The 24,124-nt window shown below is 40.2% G+C and overlaps 1 long non-coding RNA gene across 2 annotated transcripts; it reads left to right on the forward strand.

The window, feature by feature from the left end:
- Nucleotides 1–55: 55 nt before the first annotated feature.
- On the forward strand, nucleotides 56–24,124 carry LOC120304372. Of its 2 annotated transcripts, none has more exons than XR_005555713.1 (2): nucleotides 56–548; nucleotides 19,095–24,124. It is a non-coding gene; the product is annotated as an uncharacterized LOC120304372 (long non-coding RNA). The 2 variants fall into 2 exon arrangements; XR_005555712.1 differs by lacking the exon at nucleotides 56–548 and adding an exon at nucleotides 14,351–15,651.

Consider the following 24,124-nt stretch of genomic DNA (forward strand, 5'->3'; position numbering starts at 1 on the left):
GTAGGAGGGAGCGTGCGCTCGGGCTCTGGGGGATGGGAGGGGGAGAGGAGGAGTGCAGGCCTGGTCTATCGGTTGCTCTTATGCAGCGTCTTGCGTTCGCTACGTAACTTGCGTTTTGTTCCTAGCCTTTGGCCTGGCTAATCGGCTACCCGGCTTCCTCCAGTGATTTCATTGCGGCTTAGCGGCTCAAGATGTTTCTCGGGTTCAGATACTTCTACTCCCTAAGGGAGAGACTTGCCAACGAAGTTAGGAGGTATAAAAATTTGCACGATGTAAGCAAGGGATTAAAAACTCGGACGTAAATGCAATTTCAGGGAGAGAAATTAGAAGAGCTTCGGAGGAAGACCCAGACAGCTGCAAAGAAAAGTGGAAGCAACTGGGAGACAAGTTTGTCAAGCTTAAAAATAAAAAATGAAATCAAAGAGCAGGAACCCTGGGCCCAGAGGATAGACAATTTCTGCCCAATATGTATGTAATGCTGTCCTGGCTGGAAGGATTTATAAAACATCGGGGAACCCAGACCAATTTCAACTTGTGCTGCACCTAAGGTAGGAAAACAATACCCCAGACCATTATTATATATGTAAAAAACTGGGTACATAGTCTTTTGACCCACAACATACTCCTTCCACACATGGAGCTTTGGAATCAACAATAATCACTTCTGTTCTGACCCAGATATGCATAGGTAAACAGCACCATATTATCTATTTTTTCTTAATCTAGTGTGAACTTCATGCTAGTTTCATTGGTGTGTTGAAAGGCTATGCATGTAATCATATATCTGTTCAGACAATCATTTATACAAATTATATCATTGCAGTTTGAGGATGTCATTCCAGATCCTGTAGAGCAAAACTTGAATACAGGGGTAATCTCATCCACACCACACCTCCTGTCCAGGGACTTAAGTGTCTTCTCACTGCATAGCAGTAATTGTGATGATGAAGCATCAGCCAGTGCATCCATAGTGTCATCAATAAAGGCATTAGTCCAGTGATGGCTAACCTTTTAGAGACCAAGTGCCCAAACTGCAACCCAAAACCTACTTATTTATTGCAAAGTGCCAGGGCTGCATCAGCATTGTGGTGCCCTCGGGTGGGTGGGGGATAGGCGTAGCCCACTGGGTGGGCGTAGCTGCAGTGGTCATGGCAGACTGGGTGAGCATGGCTGGGGCCAGGGCAGCGGGGGTCAATCCCTTGCCATCTCCGGGGCATCCCCGGGGGGCCAACGCCACTTGCTCACTCACTTCCTGCCCTGTCGCTTCCAAACACCACATGCTACTCTTCCAAACGCCACATGCTACTCTGGCGAACTCTACTGGGGTAACGGCGCACGTGCCCACAGAGGGGGCTCTGAGTGCCTCCTCTGGCATGCGTTCCATAGGTTCCCCACCACTGCACTAGTTCCTCAGTCAAGAAAGATGAGGAAGAAGATGGGAGGGACGAGATACTGGACAGCATTGCCACCCTACGCTGGCAGCAGCTTCAAATCTATACTACAGTGATGTCCAAGTGAGCATCATCAATAGCAGGACGTATATTGACAAATGTATAACTTTTGCACTGGATGTTGCAGACTCTTTGCAGAAATTTCCGCCAGAATGTCTGTAAGCCACAAAATCCAGAATCTTCACTGCACTTACAGATGCAATAGTTTTGACAATTCAAAAATGTTGCATTGACAATTCAAAACTCTCACATTTACTGTTGAGAAATATATTTTGTATAAAAGTTTTTGAATTCAATTTTCACTCAGTTTTTCTGACAGTTTCAAATTATTCTGCTTTACATATACCATATATTATAATAGAACCAAATGAAGGCCAAAATAAACTACTTTTGCCTGCCTGTGATAGAGTATTTGTGAAGTTCTCTGCTATAAAAGGAATGTAAATAATTAGAATTATGTTTTATTATTACTTGTTACAACTGTTGCTTAAATTACCTGATAGGTCTTTTTTTTAACAAAACCACAAGTCAGGCTAATACTTTTACGTGTAATAAAACATACAGCAAAGCTTGGTTGATATTCAAGATAACACACTGACCAAGTTTCTTCTGTACAGAACTTATTGATGACATTTATGTTGTCTGGGTGTGTAGTTTAAGCCGGGTCAGTTCTTTGCTACATTTACACTTTTCAGTTGGCAGCACCTCAACAATGCATCCTAGCCAGGGCATCTTTTCTGCTGGAGTCTGGAAAAACTCCATCAGGTTCCTGCAGACTCCTGCAACAGCACATGATGTTCTGGTGTTTGACAATGTCCAGAAGTTACAAGCCAGTTGTCATTTGCTACCTGCTTTCTCCATTCTCCCTCCTATATCCTACCTGACATTGAAACTGTATCTACAAAGTTTGGTAGCACATATCTTGCTGTTGGTGTGGTTGATGGTATCAGTACTAATGAGGTAATTGTGAAGAGCAACACATAACCTTGACCCCTCAATGACTTTGGGTGAAACTCCATGGGCTGCCAAATCTGCCACCTTGCAGCCAGAATTCCAAACTGTTTTCTATGATCCGTCTTGCTCTTGGGTGATGGTAGTTACATAAGCAAATCTGCCCCTCAAGATTAGAATCTGCAGAAGAGAAACAATTGCAGTAGTAGGAATAATAGGATAGACTTTGGCAGCTAATGATTTGGATGCATCATTACAATGAGAGAGAAAAAATCAGTAAAATGTTTTTATTTAAGCTAGTTCAATTTTAGAAAATTGCCGTATTTTTTCCATCTATAAGACGCCCCTTGTATAAGATGCTCTGGCATGTGTTTCTCCGTGCTGATCAGCTCTTCAGCGGAGCACCGAACAGGTAAGCCAGCAAATCCAGAAGTTCGGCCGGCCGACAATCTTGCCCCCTCCCCCCTCCCGGTAGTGGCAAGCGCACAGGGGCTTCACACCTGCACCAGGTGGGCATGGCAACCCACACAGGCATGCCCTGGGCTGTGGAGGTTATCATTATTTTTCCATGTATAAGACGGAACTTGTATAAGACGCAGCTTGTATAAGATACATCTGATTTTTGAACAGGGTGTTTGCAGGAAAAAATAGCGTCTTATATACAGAAAAATATAGTATTTAACAAAAGAAGCCCTAGTAAATACATTGTGACGTAAGGAATGATGATGGAGAAGTAAACTCTCTTCCATACTACCATTGCCATATAGAAACAGTTCTCCATTTACAACCATTTATTTAGCAAACATTCAAAGTTACAATGGTCCTAAAAAAAAGTTAGATACAACCAATCCTCAACTTACAATTGTTGCAGCATCCCCACAATCATGTGATCAAAATTTGGGTACATGTATTACATGTATTTATGATGTATTAATGATGGTTGTAGCATCCCAGGGTCATATCATTGCTCTATATGACCTTCCCAACGAGCTTCTGACAAGCAAAGTCAATGGGGGAAACTGGATTCACTGAAAGACTGCATGATTCACTTAATAACTGCAGTAATTTGCTTAACAACTGTGGCAGAAAAGGACATAAAATCTGGCACAACTCACTTAAGAACCATCTTGCTTAGCCATGGCGGGGTCTAGGAAAAGAGCCATCTCTGCCATTGCCCCTGCCCTGTGGTACAGTTTACGCCTCAGAAGTGAGGCATTCCACCCCCCCTGCTAGCCTTCTGAAAAGGAATTAAAACAGGGCTCTGCGGCCTTGCTTGGGGAGTGCAGAGGAACACACAACCTTGGGGCTGACTGATATCCTGAGAAGCCTCCCTTCAACTTTTAACTAATTCTAACAGCATTAAATTATCCTTGCTTCCTTGTAAATTTTTAATTTTAAAATATTAACTTTTTATATACTCTTTTATATTTTAATGTTTTATAGTACAACCACTAAGAGTCCCTCTTTGAGGGAGATGGGCAGTTTAAAAATGTGAAAAATCCCATCTGCATGCCCCTTGAAACTGGCCAGTCTGTGCTAGTTCCATTCTTTGAGCCAAAAACCAGTAACGTGCTATAAAGACTGCAGGGTTATGACTCATAGATCAGCGGTTCTCAACCTATGGGTCGCGACCCCATTTGGGGTCGAATGACCATTTTACGGGGATCGCCAAACAACGCGATCCGCCATTTTTCCCCCTCGGGGCGGCGCCATGCATGCATGCCGCGCATGGGGGCAGCGCCGCACATGGGGGTGTGCGTGCATGCGCAGCGCGTCCGCGTGACCAGGGGTCGCCATATAAAAAGGTTGAGAACCACTGTCATAGATAGATTGGGCTGAATTTTTTTTTTAAAAAAAGCAGGACTCTGGCCAAAAGTACCATCAAATTTCTCAAGTACACTATTGAGGCAGGACATTTAAGACATGGTATCGTAGCATATATTGCCAGTTGGGCTAGCTGATCCTTCTGTTGTTCAATTTCAGCTAGCAACTACTCCCTACTGATGTAAGGTGGGATTTCTTTCATGGTGGTTGGCAGACAATTTGGTCTGATGCCAGCAATTAAGGTTAGACTTAGATAAAATATCTTGGTCCTTACAACAATGCAAGCATGTGGGTGTTCAGAGAAAACAAATGAGCTTATTTCAAAAGGTAAAGTTCTTTGTAGACAAAGCCAAGAATTGTGGTTGAGAGTCATTTTACCAATTCAGGGGTCATCCAGGTATGAAAATCCCCCCCCTAGATTCAGGTAGATGCAAGGTTGAAAAGTTGTTTGCTATCAGAAGTCTGGCATGCAAGACCTTTTAGAGCACTGGTTCAGGCATGCCTACTTTCCAAAGTCATGCCCCTTCTGAGGGGCCTCATTGAACACGTTGTTCTACTCATTTAATCTTTATACACATGCAAGGACCAAGAATCTTTCCAGCTTAGGCTCTGAATCAGCTTCTGCAACAGGTGACTGGTCACCTGACTGCTCCACAACTGCAAGCTCATCCTCTCAATAGATCCTGTTCCTTCTGACTCTTATCTGCACCTAGCTGAGTGCCTGCTGATTCCTGAATTTCATGGTTAGAATCTGTTGCATGCTGGTTCTTTGATTTAAAGTCTGACTTATCAATCCATCCCAGCGCAACTCTCTACAAGATGTGGTTTGTCCATGGGAATAGAGAAAACCTCACCCTACTAACTTCTGTTTACTTCTTCTCCCCTAAACTATTTTGAGAATATCCATTGCAATAGAAATTGGGCTTCAGATGTTCCAATACAGCCCTACATTTATAGTGAAGTTGAATAGGCAATTGTACCATGAATTTTAAAGTATTCTATTACAAAAATACAGGGGGGTGGAGTGGGAGATAGGGTGTATACATGTTTTAGTCCAAAGATTGCCTCCTTGGTGTATTGCTAGCTCTGATTAATAATACAACAGCAAGAAAATCCTTATTCCTTTCTGCAACCAGCATTGATTTTAAAACTCTGCAGTCATCTTCCAAATGAATTGACTTTCTGGTGAGTTTCATGCAGAGGGTTGGACTTGATGACCTCCAAGGTCCCTTTCAACATCATCATCATCATCATCATCATTATTATTATTATTAAACTTGGACAAAATTCCAGAGGACTTGGTAGGCAGGTACAATTTATGTGTCTGAGGAGATGGAGTCAAGCACACACTGAGACTGTCCTTGGATTGGAGTTGGGTGACAAGAGGGCCATGAGGAGGATGCGTAGGCAGCCAGGGCAGGGAGTATTTGGCAAGGAAACAGGAATGCAACTTTTCACATGAAATAATTGGGAAGGAACAGTATCATGTGTGCAGAGAACTGAAGAAGAGCAAGGAGATGTTTGGAGAGTATACCGAAGTCTTTGGATTTGCTAAGGATTGAATAGAAGTTGAGATCACAAAGAAAAAAAAATGTGTTTGTTGAGTATAACAGGAATTAGAGCAAGAAACATAGAGCTATATACTGAAGCTGCTTCAGCAAGTGAGATGTGGCAATGGCAGGGTTGAAATCCCCTCCAGCTGTGTATACACAGTGTGCAGTTCCATTTGCTGCTGCAGCACCAATGATGAGGTAGCCAGCCTGCCATTTCCAGGTAATGAGTCACTTGCTTGTGAGTTATCTACATTTGCAGGCTGTAGAGGCCTCATGAGGTGGTCAGGATCATCTGCCACATAAGACAGAGCACCCCTGCTGGCAGAGAAGTGCTACTACATCTGAGGAAATGATAGGCTCACTAAGGTCCTCCATGTTCTGATCTGTTGGTATTGACAAGTCTATGCTCTGTATCGTGACAGTGAGATAGTTATCACTGGATTTTCCCCAAACTTCTTGTCTTTTTCTAATATAGTGATGTGCTAAGAATCTGACTGGGCAGAAATGAGTTGGGTCTCTTCTCTGCTTCTCCCATCCTATTCAGTAAATTAGTTCCCAGTACATGTAGTTCTCAATTTAAGACCACAATTGAGCCCAAAATTTCCATTCCTAAGCAAGACAGCTGTTAAGTGAGCTTTGCTCCTTTTTACAACTTTTATTTTCACAATTGTTAAATGAATCACTGCAATTGTCATTCAGTCATGAAGTGAATCTGGTTTCCCCCATTGCTGGGATGGTTGCAAGTGGTGTACATGTGACTCCGGGACAGTGCAACTATGATAAATACATACCAGTTGCCAAACGCCCAAATTTTGGTCACATGACCATGGAGATGCCGCACCTGTTGTAAATTGAAAAAGGTCATAAGTCACTTTTTTCAGTGCTGTTGTAACTTTGAAGGGTCACTAAATGAATGGCTGTAACTTGAGGACTACTTGCAATGCATACTAGATCAGGCCTCTCATCCATAATTACATAGTCTTATTCCAATCTAGTACTGAAGAGCACTATCAGATACAAAAAAAACTCAGCATGGATACCAGACTTGCTGGTGGAAGGTGGGACCAAGCAAGGAATAGCCACCACCTGTCTCACATATATATGAATAGATATAAGGTCCTGCTTTCTACCCTCCTGACTGCTATACTCTCTATACTTTCCCTCTCTAGCTCCTGTTTATCTAGGCACATATTACCCCAAGGATTAGCCATTTCATCTTTTCCCTACCTGCCCATCTGCAGGATCATTTTTCCAAGCAATGAAGCAAAAATGCTATTGAAGAGCTGCAAAATGACAGCCCAGCTCTTTTTTTCCCCCAAGTCCTTTTTCTTCTGCTGCTTTCTTTCTGCAAGACCTATGAAGGGTTGGTAGTGCTTGCTCTTCTGAGCTCTTCTTCTAGGTGAACTGTCCTATGTGCCATCCTCTAGATTTCTGCAGAAAGGGTGGCAGTTATATCTTTTTAGTGTTTGAACAGAATAGGACACCCTCATTCCCTCTGCTTTCTTTCATAGTGTGTTGTCCCTTGCTGTTGGCACCCTGCTGTTTGTCTAACAAGTGATAAGGTTCAGCTGCAGACTATTAACTGTTTCCTGTTAGAATTCAGAAAAAAAATGCTCTCCTTAGTTAACATGTGAAGTATTTCTCTGCCCATAGATTAATTTACCTTGATAAACTCAATAATTCTCTTGGCTGATAAAACAAGGAGTCAAATCACAGCTGTCTCAGCTCATCCTGATTTATTTTTTAGGATTAAATGGATTATAAAGGGGGGAAGGGAAGACTAAGTTCATAGTTATTAAAACAATAACTGGCTTGTAGAAGCACGTATTCAAGTTCTTCATTCTAAAGGTCATGTAAATAAGCAAGGCCAATTTCATTTGTTTTCTTCACCTTCTAAAATGAAATTAGTCTTAGGATCTCCATTTATGTCCTCTGGAGTAAATAATAAATATGAAATTTCAGAAGCAATGAAGACATCAGGACCAAAGACTGTAAATTATAAATGTTTATTTGAATAAACTGCCCCAAAGGGACCTGGGCAAACCAGACTTGCATTTAGTGCAGGGGTGGGGAACTACTGTATGGCCCTTTTATGACTTGTGGGCTTCAACTCCCAGAATTCCCGAGCCAGCCCAGAATTTCTGAGTCTGTCTGGCTTATGAATTCTGGGAATTGATGTCTACAAGTCATAAAACGGCCATAGTTCCCCACCCCTGATTTAGTGCAACAGACCTGTCCCAATAGGTTTCCAGAAAATATAAACAGAAGGGGGAGGATATTCTAAAAAGGGCCTGTGGATCACAGCTTCTTATGTGAGTCAACTCCCTTATTGTTCCCACCAAAAACGTTTGGAGAGGAAGAAATGGATACTAGCTGAATTTCATTCCATCTGCATTTTGTTTGGAATTCTCCAGAGCAAAATGCCCAATTTTGTTCCCTTCAGGGACATCTGCAGTCAAGATGGGGATTGATGGCTGTCCTTCAGACTGTAGGCATACATCATTTTAGGCTCTATTTATTACTGAGATCAGAAATGTTTAGCCCCGTTAAAGGTAAATACTATATTAATTGTTTGATAGAACCTGACCTTTTTTGGGGGGGGTGTGAGAAATTAAGAGGCTTACATTTCTTGTATCCATTTTTTTTTTTTTTTTGGCATTAGTTAACCTCTGTCATCATAACTCTGTCTTTTATTTTTTAAGAATGTGTAACAGGAAAACTTTTAGCTTTAAAAATAAAAATTAAAACAATAAAACATTAGAATTAAAAAGTAAAAAATATTGTTATTAAAATAATGAAATACAAAAAAAGAAAAGTATAAAAAGAAAAATTTTGAAACATCAAATTGCTAAATAAAATGTGCATAGGTTAATAATAATTTGCTTGAATGATCAATTACAATAAAAGATGCAATAATTAATTTTAAAATCAAATCACCCCTCAAGGGGAAGCCTACTATAAATTGCAACTCAGACAAGTAGGTAGTTAAGTAGGTAGTTATAGAAATTCCCTCCAGCTGTATAATTAAAAACAAAAAATTAACAAAGAATATTGTGCAGAGGTAACATGTTTTAGCCTAACATAATTCAAAATGTTGACTAACGTTGCAGTGTTTCTCTTTGCTAGAAATTGATTTAATTAATTCTGTATTGATCCACAATCAGGCAAACAGGGTTCAGCCATAAGGTCTCTGTATTATTTTAATGGGGTGTGTTTGTGTGTGTGTCTCCAGGTGCTGTTTTATCTTCTCAAAGAATTATTCCCCTCTGAAGAATTATTTCCATCTCCTTCCTTTCCTTCAGGTGCTACGTTATCTTGCCAAAGAATAAGTAGCCCATCCAGCCTTATTTATATTTGCTCTGTGATTTATGGTCCAGACTCCAGAGGCTTTTTAAGGCTGTCTTCTGCATTTGAATCTTCAGCAAGCATCTTTCTTCAAATCAGCCTGTGCCAAGAGGAAGCTTGTCGTGGCTTTTAAAAACAATCTAGTTCATAGTGAGAATTTACTTGATTCTGCATTCTGTAAAACAAGGCTCAAGTATTTTTAGATGTGAACCACATTTTGCAAATCAGTTCTCTAGAAACAGGACGTAGAAATGGTTGCCCTGAGAAATATTCTACTCAAAATATCTGTATGTGTCTCTCTGTGTAGACCCATGGGCATATTTTTGAATGCAAAATAAAATAATATGCAACATACAACTTAATATGATTTGCAGGAGAGTAATACATGTAAAAGATGAATGAATTCTTTTTAAACATTTTCTTATGAAATGGAAAATTGGAAAAAAAAATTGGTGGTCAAGTGTTTCGTAATAGCTGCTCTGCCCCCAACTGCAATACAAAATTTTCCACTGCAAATATTGCAGAAAACAATGTTATCCTTCTTTGATGTGATGAATGGAAATTCCTTATTCAATTTATCATTGAAAATTCCTCTTTTTTGATTTTTCTATTCCTAAATGGAAGTTAGTCTCCTCCAGGTATCTTCGGGACTAACTAGGAGATGATGTAGTTGGGTAGCAGGGAGGGGTGCAAAGTTCCTGCCAATTCACCTTCACTGCAGACAACTTACATGTGCAACGTTTGCTGGCTGGGTGTTTTGGCGCACTCGGCAGCAATTCCTATTGGCTTTCGAAAGTCAATAGGGGGAGTAGCTCAGCTCAGCAAAAGTTGAAAAAAAACCATCAAAAAAAGGTGCCGGAATGCCGTTCTGAGCGTTCTATGCAAAAAAAAAAGCCTTGCAGATTAGGCTTCAAATATCGAAAAGGAGGACATTTAGGAGGACACTTTTTGAGGGAGGACAGAACATACAAAAGGAGGACTGTCCTCCCTAAAGGAGGACAGTTGGTCACCTTACAAGTGTTGTCCAGGAATTTAGTTAGTGCATGACTCTGAAGTCATTTTATTTCTCTCCCCAACTGCAAGCTGTAAGGTGGTTTATTTATTGTTTGTTATTAAATAGATATATATGGTTGTCCAACTCACACACTTAGTTCCTGACTGCATACAGACGGTGTTCAATGTTTGAAGTGAACGATAATGGTTGGTCAAAATCATCAAATGAGCTCTATTGTTAAGTAACATTTTTAATTTAATTCTCTCTCTTGGTGTTTTATTAGATGGTTACTGTTTATTACTGTTAAATTTGCCATATTTTCTCTTGAATTGAAATATAGTATTCCTCAAAATATCAATATCCAAGAGTAAATAATAGTAATATATCCAAGAAGAGATAATAATAGCAACAATAATAGCAAAACAACGGTCATGGACATACCAAATAAATACAAAAATTGCAGTGCAAATGACTAAAAGAGCAAAGGGATTATTAAAGGATTGGGTTATAAAGAAAAATCTTGTTACTTGATAACCCAAGTTTTTAAGCTTGATCATCATTACATGATTCCATTATATAGAATTGTGTCCCACTTGTTTGCATCCAGAGTTAAAAGAGTTGTGACATAATATAACAATGTAGTAAAGAAATATATGAGTGTTCACTTAATGAACCTAATTGGGACCAGAATTTTGATTGCCAAGCAAAGTGGTTGTGGAAGGGGGGGGGGAATCACATTATTGCATTGCTTAGTGACACCAGTTCAAGTAGTCCGAGTTACAGTTGATAGACCAGGATCGCACTGTCCTTAGGTGAGGACTTCACATTTCTCCTACTTTGCTGTGCTGGCTTCTTTTTCAACTCTTCCCCACCCACCTATTTCCTCCCATCTCTGCCCTTTTGGACGCCTGGCACTCTGCCACCCCTGCTGCCTTTCACTTGAACCAACACTCTTCCTTGAACTCCACTGACTTGCACTTTTCTGTCCCTGCCACTTCCCACCCTTCTTAGCTGACCAGGCCCCTACCCTGTTAGCCTTTTGTGAAGCTCTAAAAACCTGGCCATGCTTCTGAGCCTAGGGCACTACATGCACCAAAGGCCCGGCCTCCTGGCTCTACTGTCAACAGGCCAGATTATCTTTCTGTTATATGTACTTGAATTAGATGTTTTAATGTTTTTTGTTGTTTTTATTGTTTTTTTAAAAAATTGTTTTAATTGTAATGTATGTCCTGAATGTCTGTGGAGATTCTCAATTATCCAGGTCATGGTTGTCCCTTTTCAAAAGGCAGTTCATTTAGAACTGAAGATGCTTCTTGGATGAGAAGTGAAACGTCTTCAAGCAAAAACTAAGAAAGTCCAGTTGTCTTTGGAAAAAGCACATTTGGGACACATGTTTTGAATTGTGAGCCACCCAGAATCGTTTGCTGTCACGGGCAGCTATAGAATTCAAACAAAAAAACAAACAAATAAGGAAGAAAGTGGCAAGGGTCAGTTGAGGGCACCAGGGGGCAGCATAGGCAATAGAGGGCAGGAGGGCAGGCCCAGTACAGGGCAGACAGCAGAGATGGCAAGAAGCAAGGCAGTCAAAATGGCAGAGATGGAGGGGAAATAAGTGGAAGAGGGAGTTGAAGCACTCCCTGAGGTCATAAATATGGGTAGACTGCCAAGCGCCACAATTTATCATATCATGTACAGGCAATGCAGTTACTAACTTTGAGGACCAGTCATAATTATTAATGTCAATATGTCTATGGAGATTCTCAGTCATCCAGGTCATAGTTGTCCCAAAGGTGCTTTTTTAAAAGGCAACTGGGCTTTCTTGTTTTTCTTTGAAGACATTTTGCTTCTCATCCAAGAAGCTTCTTCAGCTCTGAAATAGAATAGCCCTCTCTCAATAGAAGGGCAGGATACAACATCATATATCTCCAGTCTATAACACAATCCTTTCAGCAGTTCCAAGAAGGCTCCATACCACTCAGGTGACCTTGAAGACACAGATAAACCTCCAGGTGGCCTCAACGACTCTCTAAAAGAATGCAAATGACCAGCTGTCTGCAAGGAGTATAAAACCAGTCAGAGCCGAAGAAGCTTCTTGGATGAGAAGAAAAACAAGAAAGTCCAGTTGCCTCTTGAAAAAGCATTTTGGGACCATTTGCTCAATGCCGTAGTAACTTCGAATGGTCATTGAATGAATGGTTGTTAAGCAAGGACTACCTGAATTAGCTGATTGCAGTTGAATGAGAAAAACAACTAATTTACACCCCAGCAATTACAACAACAACAACATTCCCCTCCCAAGATAAAGATGGCATCCTCTCTCCTAAGGTTCTGAAAACCTGACCTGAGGGGTGATGTTTATTATCTTTTTAAAGACCCTGCTTTGTTTCTTTATATTAGATCATTTTAGTCTAGGCTGTCCATCTGATTTAATGTTTTTAGTCCTTTACATGAAGTTTTTTTTTTTCCTACTCTGGGATGTTGTGCGGAGTCCACTCAGGTTGGGAAGCTGGTGTATTTAAATTAATTAATTAATTAATAATTAATAAATGATAAGTGCAATATTCCAAGAAAAAAAAATCATAAAATCATAGAAGTGGAGAATTGAGGGCACATGGATCACCCAACCTAATTCCCTGCAATTAAACCATCCATGAAAGGAAGCTATCTAATCTCTTTTCCCCACCCCCAAAAAAGCAAAGAATAAAAATAAAGTCCTAGTGCATTTAGCAGAGCTGTATTGTTTTCAAACACCTTGGGAAAAATACAGCTTTCAAAACTTCAAGTGATGAAATCCAAGAGGCCATATTAATATTCAGAAGAGTTATAAACTATAATTATTGTAGCAGCACTCTACGCGCCACTTCAGCAGTTCTAAACTGGAATGTAGGTAGGGTTTGGCTGTTCATACTTGCAGACAAACATGTGATATTTGATTCTTTTTATTGATACCTGTGGCAGCAATTTGCTAAGCAATCCTCATTAGCTTTGATCCGAACAACAACTAAATTTTCTGAATTCCTTTGAGTAGTGTCCTTTAGTCTGTGTTTTGCTCAAAGATGGGGCTTATGGAATCAGGAAGAATGACCACACTTGAAAAAGATGAGTAGTTTGATTATAAGAACTGCCCTTTCTTTCTTTCTTTCTTTCTTTCTTTCTTTCTTTCTTTCTTTCTTTCTTTCTTTCTTTCTTTCTTTCTTTCTTTCTTTCTTTTTTTCTTCCTTCCTTCCTTCCTTCCTTCCTCTCCCTCTCCCTCTCCATCTCCATCTCTCTCTCTCCCCCCCCCCCTTTTGTGAAATATTTTGCCATTCATTTTGAAACCAAGACGTTTCTTTCCTTCTCCAAATCCCTCTTCCTACACATTGCAGTTTTTCAGAGATGCAGCTTTGGAATGGAGCTAGATGGCATAACAGGGAAGGTTGAAGCAAACACACACCTTCTATGAAGCTTTGCCAGCATGCACACCCAAGCATTAATGGAATGACAGCCTACCCACTCTAAAATCTGTTGGTCTGGTTCCAGGATCAGCAGCTGCTGAATAACCAAAGAAGACATGCTTGGAATTGTATTGAACTTCAGTAAGGTGGTCATAGGTCTGCAACCACAGACCTGCAGTAAGTCCACCAACTTGGTCAAAGATTGGCTATGTCATACCTGTACTCTGCTCAAGAAATTAACTTATTCCGGAGCAATAGTTTCTCAGCCTGTCGAGATTTATTACTTAACCAGAGCATGAAAAAAATGGATGAAGGAAGGCCTAAAAAAACCCACCCCTTGGACAATTCAGTAGAGATTTTGAGTGGAGGATATAGACACAAAGCGTGCCCGAATAGCTGAATGGTGGGACAATCTTGAAAATTCTGAATAGAGAGCTAGAAGTAAGTACAGGTAGTCCTTGACTTACCACAGTTCATTTAGTGACCGTTCAAAGTTACAATAACACTGAAAAAAGTGACTTATGGCCGTTATGCACACTTTCAACCATTGCAGCATCCTCAAGGTCACATAATCAAAATTCAACCTCTTGGCAACTGGCTTATATTTATGACGGTTGCAGTGTCCTGGGGTCATGTGATCATATTTGTGACCTTCTGACAAGCAAAGTCCATGGGGGAAGCCAGATTCACTAAACAACAGTGTCACTAACTTAACAATTGCAGTATTTCATTTAAAAACGGTGGCAAGAATGGTCGTAAAATGGGGCAAAATACACTTAACAAATGTCTCATTTAACAACAGAAATGTTGGGCTCAATTGTGATTGTAAGTCGAGGACTACCTGAATTCCTTCCTTCCAGAAGAAGGTAAGTAAGTAACTATTCCTTCTTTCCAAAAAACACAAATCCCTCAGAAGAATATTTCTGATGTTTGTGTTCATGGAGATTAGTGCAGGGTGTGGCAAAGAGCTGAACAGCTCTCCTTTTATGATTAGTTGTGATGTGCTCAACTTTGGTTGGGTGCCAATACCATCTAATTATGAACTACATTGTAGTTTTAGTGCCAAACTCCATATTTTGTTTATATTTCTCTGATCAGCAAGTCTGTCCCACTTGAAGAATCTAGCCTATTAACCCCATTTTTCAAATTATTTCATTCCCTACTCTTTTTTTATGAACAGCCTTAACTGAAATAATAAAAGTACAGAGTAAAAATGGAATAGAAAACTCAAGAAAGCAAAAAAGAAGAAAAAATAGAAAGAGGAAAAAAGAGGAAAAAAAAACCTACGAAAGCAACCTCCCACCCTTATCACAACAAGTGTAAACAATGTTCCTATTTCTTCACCTCCTCTTAGCTTACAATTAACAGTTATCCAGCTTAGTCTGGATAGCCTCTTTAGAGTCAAATGAGAAGGGAGCATTAAACTGTTGCTTGCATGTGATACCTCTAGGAATGATAAGAAGAAGTGGAGAAGAGGGGCAGAACTTTTTATGAAAAACTTCAAAATTACAACCTCCAGAAGTGCACTCCGGGGGAAGATGGTAAAAAAAATAAAAGAAAAGAAGAAATATCACATAGAACATGTTAAACTAGAATCAGCAAGCAGTTTGGACAAGTGATTGTATTTTACGTCATGGAAAAATGTAGTGGGAATTGGACATTGGAAGGGGTGAGGGTTGCTATAAAAATTGAAACTGGCAAAGAAGTTCCCATGCTAGGAAGAACCATTATGTAATGCTGTCTCTACTTCGTAGTAGGCAATCAACTGTTGCGTTTAGGACTTTAGTTTTATTTCCAATAAAGATTCTAATCTGGTTGGTCATGTCTGAATTTTCTGCCAAGTCAAGCCCAGATGGATTAAGTGTCTGGAGCTCTAGTGTGAAGCCCAATTATGGCCTAGGCAAAGTGGTTCCCAGAGTAGCCCCAATCCATACTAAAACACTCATTTACAGAATATAACTAGAGAAATTGCACATACGTCAGAATTAGATTTGTTTTTCTAACTAATTCTAACTAATTCCTATTTTTAAAAACAGGAATAATCATATCTTTGGGAACCTGTTTCTGGGCAAAATTTGGCAAGTTGATCATACAATGAGGTATTTATTTCAATTTATTTAATTGATTAAATGGCACCCATCTCCCCTGAAAGGTGGCTCTGGGTGTCTTTATTTCAACTGATTTCTAAAATGGCCATATCTCAAAGATAATTCTGGGCGGCTAACAAAATGTAAAAGCTGTACAGATAGTGACATAAAAGAAAAACTAATAACAAAGCAACAACAGCAATCAAGGAAACTAGCAAACAACCACCTTGAACGTAACTAAGTTCTCACACCCATAGCTGGGAAAATAATCTAGGTCAGAATGGCTTTTCAAAGGTTAACGGGGTTAGAGGTAATCTAATATCAATGGCTTGGTGTATCAGAGAACAGGCACTGTAGCAGGAAAGGTCACAGTGATCCCACAAGATGGCACTTTCTAAACTAAGGATGGGACTTGGAACAATGGGATCTGATCCTTCCTGCCAGATCGGGGAGCAGGAATGTGATGGGGAGAGATTTCAAAGCAATTTCCGATTTCTCCTTGAAAATGGGAGTTATATGTTCAAGATCATGTCATGGAAACTGGTTCGCTTTCTTCTTAAGCTTAACGTGGAGCTTTCACATCAACAGTTCATGATCTGTTCTGTAGGTAGGTACCTGGCTCTGTATGTCTTTGATGCTGTAATTGAGCTCTCCTCCTCCTCATTTTTGCTGCTGTACTTAACTAGAACCAGTGGAGGTGTTGCTTATTACAGGAGGCCCGGCTCCTAGCAGACCACCTTTGCCCTGCTCTTTTCTCTGCCCTTTTGCTGGGTGGAGACAGCAGCTCAGACTCTTCATCTTCGAAAACTGAAAAGCAGCTACTCCTGTTGATTCCTGGATGGCCCCACCTCAAGTGCCTCCAAGTCCTCTAGAGCAGTCTCTGAGTCTGAGTCTGAGCTTGGCATGACAATAATAACAGCAGCCTGTCAGTTTTGAAGCAGCTGTTTCTCTCCCCTCCATCTGAATCTAAACAAAGTCAAGTTTCTTTCTTTCTAGTGCTTTATTTTTTTCCCCAGGCCTGAATAATTTTTTTCTGAACCTCCTCCTCCTTAATAATTTATTCATCTCTTTCCATTCCCAAGGCTTGGTTTTGCATTGCTATCACTGGCATGGAATTGTCACACATTAAATCTATACAGGCAGCATCACTTATCAGCCTTATTGCTGAGGCCCATTAAAGCTTGGCCTTGGTGACAGCACGATTTATATCAATGTACTTTTCAGCCAACTCGGGGACGGAGGAATACAGAATAACAGAGTTGGAATGGACCTTAGAGATCTTCTAGTCCAACCCTCTGCTCAGGTGGGAGACCCTATACCATTCCAGACAAATGCTGACCAGTCTCCTCTTAAAAACCTCCAGTGATGGAGCACCCTCGAGCTATTCTACTGATTAATTGTTCTCACTGATATGAAATTTCTCCTTATTCTAGGCTGTATCTCTATTTGTTAAACTTTCATCTGTTACTTCTTGTCTTGCCCTCAGGTGCTTTGGAGAATAGGTGGACCCACTCCTCTCTGTGACAGCCCTCAAATATTGGAAGATTGCTATCATGTCACCCCTAGTCCTTCTCTTCATTAGATTAGATATTTCCAGTTTCTGCAAGCGTTCATCATATGGCTTAGCTTCCAGTCCCCTAATCATTTTTGTTGCTCTTCTCTGCACTCTTTCTAAAATCTCTTTTTTTGTATCATGGTGACCAAAACTGGACCAAAAGTGTGTTACCAGTGCAGGTAACAGGTCAACTTATGATCACAATTGAGTCCAAAAATTCTGTTGCTAAGTGAAACATTTGTTAAGTGAATTTTGCCCCATTTAACAACCTTTCTTGCCACAGTTGTTAAGAGAATAACTGCAGTTGTTAAGTTAGTAAAATGCTTGTTTTCTGGTTTCCCCATTGACTTTGCTTGTAAGAAGTTTGCAAAAGGTGATCATAGGACCCTGGGACACTGCAACTGTCATAAATACAAGTCAGTTGCTAAGTGTCTGAATTTTGATCATGTGACCATGGGAATGCTGCAACGATCATAAGTGTGAAAAACAGTATTAAGTCACTTTTTTCGGTGCTTTTGTAACTTTGAATGATCACTAAATGAACTGTTGTAAGACAAGGACTATCTGTATGGAATTTATTGTGTGTGTGTGTGTGTGTGTATGTGTGTAAAATAGTATGTGGGAATTACTTTGGGAGAGTCCACAGAAGGAATGGGGGTGTAGCAAATGTCTCAGAAGGGTCCCTTCCTAGTTTCTTGGGCTGTAAAGTTGATGTGAGAGAAATGTACTTGTGAGGCAATCCAGACAAGAAGCATGCCCAGATGTGCTAGCTCTACTTTATTATAAGGTTACATTAACAGAATTTTGCAAATTTGAAAGCATCTTTCTCTCCCAATCTCCCCATTCACATGATCTTGATACTGTTGAGGCAGCCTAGGATTGCATTGGCTTTTTTGGCAATTGCAGCACACTGCTGGCTCATACTTAAGTGGTGGCCCACTAGGACACCAAGATTCTTCTCATAGCTACTGTGGGAAAGAATCCTTAATTTCTGTTCTGTTCTGCATGCTCTTCTTTGAACATGCTTCAGTTTTTGCAATGTCTCTCTTAAAATGTGCTGCCCACAACTGAAAAAACTAGTGTTGTGGCCTGTGGCCTGTCTTACTTACTTACTTCAGTGAATGCAGCCTAAATGCATTCATACTGTAAATAACTATTGTCTGCTTCCTGTTCATCGTCATCTTGTAATATATGAAGACGTTAGATTTTTGTCACATCTTTAATTTTATGTTTTGATCTTTTGACTAATCGTTATATATGTCTTTCTTTTTTCCTTTTCCTTTTTATTGATATTTTGTTTTATAAGATTGTTTAGCACCTACAGCCTCTCCAGATTGGGCAGCATACAAATATAATAAATAAATAAAATTTTCTGTTCCCAAACCTGGTTTCTTTTGTTGACTTCTTAGGTCTTTGATTTTTGGAACTGAATGCCAGACATTACCAAATGTCATATTGTTGAGGATCTTTTTTGAATCTTGAGTCTTTCTTCTACCTGCTATTTTATAGCCTCTGCAGATAAAAAAAAAAAGTAACTCATTTACAGACATATAAAAATAGGATCCAGGAATATAAATTTATACTCAACAAGTCTTGTTAGTTTGATACAGAATCACATAGATTGTATACAGTAAGTATTCATGGGTACAATTCTTAACCTACTCTTGATCCATGTAACAGTAGTAGCATCCGTTCCAAGGTTATCATGTTGTTAGTCTGCTGCACCAAAACCCCAAAGACTGCTCAGGCACTTATTAAAAATTAATTTATTGTGTGAGCTTTTTGTGGATCTAAGCGATTTAACAGTACTAGATGGATGAAAGTTATGCTAGCTCATAGAAGCAGGTGAGAGAACACAGATAAGGTGCAGCAAGACTATATGCTGTTGTATTTATGACAGGATGTTCCTGAAAGTCATCTAACTGGGCACCACATTCTCTGCGGTGATGTCATAGCTTTGGAATGCTTTGTAGAGAAGACTTCCCAGGGAAGCAGGCTATTTGAAGGACCATCTTTTCCCAGTTACATCTACCAACCCACCAAAGCAGGGAGACAGGTGGGTTATGGGTCCCCTCCCACTTCTCCATAGTGGCTCCTAGCCTGTGGAATATCATCCCTGCAGAAATAAGATTGGCCTCCCACTTTGATGTTCTTTCAAAAAGCCGTGCCAGCAGGCCTAGGGACCCCAGGGTGACAGGGAGCCCATCAAGTGGTTTGGTTTGATTGATGTCACCAGGGAGGGGGGGGTGTTACAGGGATTTATGTTTGGAGTTGTATTTCTGTAAATTGCCCTGGAATCAACATGATTGAGGTGGAAGGCCATATGCATTTATTTAAGAAATAAATAAAATAAAAATTATTTATATGCCACATTCCACGTGGACTCATGGAGCACACGTTAAAAACCACTTGTAAATATTTTAAAATGTGAACTCACTTTGAATGCTGAGTGACTTAATTTCAAGCTGGCTCATTATCTTTAGTTTTTAATATTCCCAGCTGTGGCACAGTGCCCTGAAACCCTGGGAGATATAAAGATAATTCAAATAAAATCCTCCGATGGAAGGATTTAATACATAGTGCCCTAGTTCTGATCCCTGTTTTTCTTATCCTTTTCTCTCTCCCTGCTTTACACTGGTGTTGAAGAGTACAGCACATGCCTCTGATTATATGAGCAGACCACACCCTGCCTGCTCCCGTGGGGGTTGTGATGGCAGAATATTTGGGGGAATCCAGCTGTTTGTTCTTCTTTGATGCCATTTGTTCCTGGAAATTAGAGCAAGATTTCTTTTGCCTTCTAAATTAGTCCCATTTTATAGCACTCCTTAACTACTTCCTGAGGAAATTTCAGCAGGCATCTTGGCAGGCATTGATTCCAGGCAGAACCTCATCTCATCTCATCAGGAAGCTTAAAAGGTAAGGATGCATTGTAATTATTTCTCTAGTGAGTTGGCAAGCTGTGAGAGGCACACCACCATCTAAAGTGCACGCTGAAGTTGTAATAACAGCTAATGCTCTAATTGATGCAGTTACGGGTTTTAAAACAATTTTCATTGTAATTAGGAGTCTGGGGCCCAAAGATGTTTCTGTAGCATTTGGGAAACATATGATCAAGGGGAGCAGCCATTAAATGCCCTGTTCACCCCAACTGCTCTCAGCAATGGAATTAGGCAATTAAATGTTTAAGCTGAATTCCACTAAGCTTAGGTTTATGAAGCGTGGCATATGCTAGCAGAATTTTAGTCTAGAAAGAAAATGTTTAGATAATACATTTTACTTTTTTTATTAAAACATAAAAGCAAAGCAATGTATATTGTGACTATCAATAAGAAGGGAAGGGGAGACTTACAATGTACTTTTCCACTTTATCTCCTTTTTATAGTTCCAGGTTTGGTTTTCTCCAAAATGCTCTGGGTTTTTTTTCCCTAATACACCCACTTTTTTCCCCACCAATTCAACATTTTTTAAACTGATGTTGCTCAAACATTATGGAACTTTTTGGAAAAGGATGGATTAACAGTACATTTTCTGCAGTGCTGCAGTGCTGCTCTCTCATCTCAATGGCTCATTTCAACTCCAATTCTCTTGATGTTCACTGATATTATATTAATGTGGATAAGTAAAGTATTCTCTTTCAAATAATAGAGAAAATTAAGAGTGCAATATAGTTTTATGTGTAAAGTGAATTAATATCACCATCAACTTTAAGAAAAATGAATTGTTTAAGTTATGTTAACTTTCTTTTCCTCCTGTCTTTATTTAAGTTTTGTGTGAAAAGGTGTTTTTTTAGAATTTCATGATTTGTTCCCTTACTAGTAATGTGATCTTTTTTTAAAAAAAGTTATACTTTGGAGGTCTTGATTCAGTAATATTTCTGATTAAGCTTTCTTAAACTAAAACATAAGCAAATAAATATTTTCAAAAAAATGCCTTCAAATGTTTACAGTAGTATTGATTTATCACTAGCAATTTGGTGGTAAAATTGTTTACATTGTATTGGAATTCAAAGTAAGTTTCCAATGTTTGAACCAGTAGTGCCCATCTTCTGCAATTCATCCATAGCAACCACACTGTGATGAGCAGGAAACCTTTTCAAACAGTATTTGACATTGCTGGATGACTACTGTTTCCATTTTAATTTCCACAAATGCAGAGCCTGATAACATTTTCAAGGATTGAATTTCAGACAAACTAACACATACCTTGTTTCCCGCCAAATAAGACCCACCCAGAAAATAAGCCCTACTAGCCTGATTTTTCTTTTAGCGTGCTCCTAACATAAGCCCTACCCCAAAAATAAACCCAGGAGGGGTGGGCGTGGCCAGCACAAGAGGCAGCGAGCATGCAGGGACTGATGGTGTCTGTCAGTCGCTGCAGCCCATGCAGCACAGGTAAGATGGAGCCCGGAGGCAGAGACGGGAAGGTAGGTAATCTGGATGCGCTGTGCGGCCGCGTGGCTTGCAGGGGGCTTGTACGGTGGCACTGGCAGCAGGCAGAGGCATGGGGAGGAGATCCAGATACCTGGCTTCCCCCCATGCCTCTGCCTTTGCTCACTGCCAGTGCTACTGTGCAGGCCCCCTATGAGCCTCCCACAAGCCAAGTGACTGCGCAGTGCATCTGGATCACCTGCCTCCCTCCCATGCCTCCGTGCCCACCTGTTGCTGCCACGTGAGCCTCCCGCAAGCCAAGTGGCCATACAGTGTGTTCAGATTACCTGCCTACCCCAGCCTCTGTCTCCATGCTCAGACTTACCTGTGCTGCACTAAGGGGTCCGCAGGCTGTGGCTGCTGCCGGCCACCATCAGCCCCTGCACGCTCGCCGCCTCTTGTGTCATCCTGATACCATGTTTCCCCAAAAATAAGTCCTTATACGTCTCTTGGAGCCAAACAAATTATAAGACCAGGTCTTATTTTCAGGAAAACATGGTAGCAGGCAACCAAGTATTGCTTTTGAACTTCTTCCAAAACATTCCTTTCCCCAGAAGAACTGCAGTGAAGATGAGGTGGCAGGCCAGGTGGTGGTTGATGGAGTGGTGTAAGAGAATATGAGGGTAACACCTGGTAGGGACCGCTTAATCAGAACCAATCTGGAATTGTAATATAGGCTATGTCAGACTTAAATTGGAAGCACCAACGTGGAATGTCCACATGCCTGATTCCAGCTTTGTCCAATCTCAGAGCTTCGGTTTGGAAGTTGCAATGGAAGAATGCCACTCACTTTTCACTTATCTGTTTGCAACATGATGGGTTTCAGGTTTCAGTTTGAGCATATAATGGGCATTAGCATGTTAAAGTTTGCATGTTCATTTTTCAGCATTCACAAAACCCATCAACTTGCCAAGATCAAACACATTATAAAAAGTAATATGAGATCTTGTTTAAATATGAGAGCTAGATGTAGACCCGGTCAACTTTATTACTGCCATAGGCCACTGGCTAGATATAAGCGGAAAGACATCTCCCTGCATTTAATCATTAGCAGGAATATCAATTATTTATCTTTTGGAAACATTTGGAAAAATGCACCAAAGAAGAAGCTTGCAAATAGGATTGGAAGCTGCAGTGTCAACAGAAGCACCAATCCAACAATATTTATGAATATATTGCTTTTTGTCCTAACAATATTTTTCAAACAAGTGTCCTGATAAATAAGGCTTTGGAAACAGAGGAGAACAATGAGTATCTTAATTTGCTGTCCCTTGGTCCCTGAGAAGAAAAACTTAGGATGTGATGCAAGCTAGATGGCATTTTAGTATTTTCTCCCTATTTGCAGAAACTCCCTGTCATCTTGTACTCGGTGTCAGTTATGATACCAAATGGGAAATGTGCATGGTGTTCTCCTTGGAATACAAGAGATTGCTGTAGACTGCCACATAGTTCTCCTTTGCATTTTGTTTTGTTTTGTTTTTTTGTTTCACTTTCCTTATCTCAGGAGAGTGACAACTGTTGCTCATTAAAAAGGAAAAAAAAGTAGGTAGGGGCTGGTGATTACCAGCAGAAGACTATTTATACCCTCTTGAACAATAGCTGACCTTGGCCGCTTCCAATGCTTGGACAGCCTCGCATTCTCACTGCCTCGAAGTATCGTGTTCCCACCCAAAAGCCTGGGGCTGGCTTTCCCACTTGTAGTTGCCAAGATGCTGCCTGTGGGTGGAGGCACAAGAAGAAAGCGTAAACCATACAAGGAGGTTACGGCAAGGAGCTCATGTTTTCTGTAGTGAGTCCAGGAAACATTTTATTTGCCTTCTCCCTGGAGTGAAAAAAATATTGACCACTGCTCTTTTTCAGATGCTTAATTGTTAGTGTTGGACTCTTTGTTGCTATTTAAAGTAATAAATGCATGGTTTCTACTTTTGACCTAGTCTGTTTTCTGTTTATGCATTTCGTTTTGCTACTTTAAGTTTAAAGCTACTACCACCACATGTGCAACAAATAATAAAGGTATTAGCATTGCTTTCTGCTCTCTCTCTCCCTCCCACCCTTATATGCTCATGCACACACCCACACTGATCCATACACACTTTAGCTCTCAAAAAAGCAGAAGAAAAATTATGCAAAAGTTGTTTGTTGCAGCTTCTAGTTACATTACACTTGTTTATTTGTTACACACATCACATACAGATGTGTACATATTTCTACATATATTCTTAAATGCATAAGGAACGCATGTGGTTGCAATAGAACTGTTGGTTTGGGGAGGCTAATGTCTGTGTCTTTTAATGCCCTGATGAAGTTGTGTTGTTGGTTAAAAATCTGAATGATTTGCAGTTAGGAAAGAAGCATGTTGAAATGATTTGGTCTTTTAGAGCGAATGGAAAGAATTGAATCAGGAAACAAAACATTACATGAAGGAAAAGTAAATGGGATCCAGAGGAAGGGAAAAGCTGAAAAACAAATTGTGATTGGAAGGGCTAGATGAAATCATAAAAAA

Source organism: Crotalus tigris, unplaced genomic scaffold (genome assembly GCF_016545835.1).
Source record: "Crotalus tigris isolate CLP2741 ecotype Arizona unplaced genomic scaffold, ASM1654583v1 scf7180000017638.2057652, whole genome shotgun sequence".
Lineage (NCBI taxonomy): Eukaryota > Metazoa > Chordata > Lepidosauria > Squamata > Viperidae > Crotalus > Crotalus tigris.